Raw genomic sequence first — 3,936 nt, 5'->3', positions numbered from 1 at the left:
TCGAATTGTTAGAATTGTACGGAGGCGGCCCACGACACTTGCGGTTAGTACAAACAATTCCCTGGAAATCCCGATATGAAAGAATGTATTCTTGCACAAACCATATACATCCTTCAATAACATATACAAATATTTGATACCATGTGTATCGTAATATAGATACGCTAAACAAACCAATATAAGTGCTCCCAATAGTACTTACTCCTAAAACCTCTACGATAAACCAACTTCAATAAGGACATTATCTATTCATACCGATTTCGTCGGTGAGACAACAAATAACAAAATATGGCCAAACTAACGAAAATTGAAGAGTTAAATGTTGATTGTCCAACATTAAGATTGTCAAAAATCGTTGCCACATCGTGGGGCTCAGGTGGACAAGTATAATGGAGTTCCATGAGTTTTGAATTTTTTTTCACAAACTCTTCACAAACGCTGTTATTGATCGAATTGTTAGAATTGTGCAGCGGCGGCCAACGACACTTGCGGTAAGTCCAAATAATTCTCTGGACAGCCCGATAAGAAAGAATGTATACTGGCACAAACCATATACATTCTCCAATAACATATAGAAAAATTTGATACCACATGTATCATAATATCGTTACTCTAAACAAACCAATATAAGCGCTCCAAATAGTACTTACTCCTAAAACCTCTATGATATTGGCCAAACCACTGACTATTTTTTTTTCTTATTCTCTAAAACAAAAACTAATAAATACCAAAAAATTCCCTACAAACAAACTAATCAAAAGCATATTATCTATCCACACCGATTTCGTCGACTGAGACAACAAATATGAAAATATGGCCAAACTAACGGAAATTGAAGAGTTGAATGTTGATTGTCCAACATTATATTTATCAAACACCGCTGCCACCTCGTGGGGCTTAGGTGGAAAAAAAATTCTCTCGTTTTCATTCTCACTCATCTTGACGCCTGTGGAAGGAAGTTACAAAAAAATAAATTATAGAATTATTAGTGTAAGAGGTAATAAGATAATTTAAATTGAATATGATTATATAATAAAAAATTACAAAATTCAAAATATAAATAAAAAATTATTATTATTTTTCAATATCATTAACAATTATTTACATTTAATAATATTAATATTATTCTTACTTTTATAAAAAATTTAATTATAAAGATATTAATATTTACACATCAACAACAAAGCACCAAGTTCATTTTCTTCTTCCATCCATCTCCTCCTTCTTTCCTCTTCAATCTCCTTCTTCTTCACTCCTTCGTCTTCTTCTTCACTTATTTCTTCCATCCGCTTCTTCTTCTGCCTGCTGCTACGCCTGCGACTTGCTCTGGTGAGATTATTTGTTTTTTTTTCAGAAAAAGCCAAACCGCCGGTTCAAAATCCAAACCGGCGATTTGAACCGGCAGTTCACGGTTCGGTTCGGTTCGGTTAGTTTGGGCCCGGTTTCGGTTTAGACCTTAAAATTCCACACAATTATGCCCCTATATATATATATATATTTCATGCATTTCTCTTTATCTTACTAACCTTCTTTCTTCTTTCTTCAAGTTCTTCATGGACGTTGTGGTCGATAGAGTTGTAAGAATTGCGCGTGAGGATGAGTATCAAAAGTAACTTGGAAATGGTCGGTGGCTATGGTGATATTTGTGCTGTACAGAGCGGTGATGCTAGAAGAGAAGTTTCGAGTGGCTTCTGCGATGACTGTGGTAGGAGCGCTCATTGGCGACATTTTAATATTTTCGAATTGAACCAAGGAGAGCCGTTTGGCCAAATGAGCAAAAATGATAGGAATCTTCGTGGTGTGGATTTCTATATGGGGATACATGATTTCTTCGCTTGATTATGAATACCACGGACTGCTTATTTCTCTTTGAATTTCTATGATATTTTGTGGTCGCTTTTTCTTGTTGTAGGTGTAATACTTATTGTATCACCGCCTAAAGCCCCCGAGCGTGTTTAATTATGTTCTAGTAAAGTTTTTTTTTTTTTTTTTTTTTTCTCGACTTTGGTTAATTCTGGTTATGTTAGTTATGAAAATGAAATCAAAAATCAATGATTATAAAAAGGGTCATGGTTCTCTATTTATTTTTGTTGCCGCAACTTACTCCAGTCAGCTTTAATTTGGTTGCCACGTTATCCAAAATATATATATATCTATATATTTAAGATCCACCTCAATACATACAAATAAAATTTAAAAAAATGATAACAATAATATATTGGAGTTCCACGATTTTGGAATTTTTTCCTCAAATTATTCACGAACGCCGTTATCGATAGGATTGTTAGAATTGCGCAGCGGCGGCCCACGATACTTGCGGTAAGTCCAAACAATTCCCTGGACAGCCCAATAAGAAAGATTGTATACTGGCACAAACCATATATATCTTCCTATAACATATAGAAAAAATTGATACCACGTGTATCGTAATATCGTTAGGCTAAACAAACCAATATAAGCGCTTAAAATAGTATTTACTCCTAAAACCTCTATGATATCTGTCAAACCACTGACTCTTTCTTGTCTTATTTCTCTGTGACAAGAACTAATAAATATCAAAAAATTTCCTACAAACAAACTAATCAAAACCACATTATCTATTCATACCGATTTCATCGGCTGAGACAACAAATATGAAAATACGGTCAAACTAACGGAAATTGAAGAGTTGAATGTTGATTGTCCAACATTACAATTGTCAAACACCGCTGCCATGTCGTGGGGCTCAGGTGGACAAGTATAATGGAGTTCCATGATTTTAGATTTTTTCCTCAAATTATTCACGAACGCCGTCATCGATCGAATTGTTAGAAGTGTGCAGCGGCGACCCACGACACGTGCGGTTAGTACAAAGAATTCCCTAGACAGCCCGATAAAAAAAATGTATTCTTGCATAAACCATATACATCCTCCAATAACATATAGAAAAATTTGATACCACGTGTATCGTAATATCGTTACGCTAAACAAAACAAGATAAGCACTCCAAATAGTACTTACTCCTGAAATCTCTAAGATATCGGTCAAACCACTGACTATTTCTTGTCTTATTTCTCTAAGACAAGAACTAATAAATAACACAAAATTGCCTACAAACAAACTAATCAAAAGCACATTATCTATCCATACCGATTTCGTCGGCTGAGACAACAAATATGAAAATATGGCCAAACTAACGGAAATTAAAGAGTTGAATGTTGATTGTCCAACATTACAATTGTCAAACACCGATGCGACCTCGTGGGGCTCAGGTGGACAAATATAATAGAGTTCCACGATTTTGGAATTTTTTCCTCAAATTATTCACGAACGCCGTCATCGATCGAATTGTTAGAATTGTGCGGCGGCGGCCCACGACACTTGCGGTTAGTACAAACAATTCCCTGGAAAGCCCGATAAGAAAGAATGTATTCTTGCACCAACCATATACATCCTCCAATAACATATAAAAATATTTGATACCACGTGTATCGTAATATAGATACGCTAAACAAACCAATATAAGCGCTCTAAATAGTATTTACTCCTAAAACCTCTATGATAAACCAATGACTATTTCTTGTCTTATTTCCCTACGAAAAGAACTAATAAATAATAAAAATTGCCTACAAAAAAGTAATAAGATAATTTAAATTAAATATGATTATATAATAAAAAATTACAAAATTCAAAATATAAATAAAAAATTATTATTATTTTTCAATATCATTAATAATTATTTACATTTAATAATATTAATATTATTCTTACTTTTATAAAAATTTAATAATATATAAAAAATTTAATTATAAATATATTAATATTTACACATCAACAACAAAGCACCAAGTTCATTTTCTTCTTCCATCCATCTCGTCCTTCTTTCCTCTTCCATCTCCTTCTTCTTCACTCATTCGTCTTCTTCTTCACTTATTTTTTCCATCCGCTTCTTCTTCT

Source organism: Andrographis paniculata, unplaced genomic scaffold (genome assembly GCF_009805555.1).
Source record: "Andrographis paniculata isolate CXL003 unplaced genomic scaffold, ASM980555v1 Contig64END, whole genome shotgun sequence".
Classification (NCBI taxonomy): Eukaryota; Viridiplantae; Streptophyta; class Magnoliopsida; order Lamiales; family Acanthaceae; genus Andrographis; species Andrographis paniculata.
The sequence above is the reverse complement of the archived record's forward strand: the minus strand, read 5'-3'. Positions refer to the sequence as shown.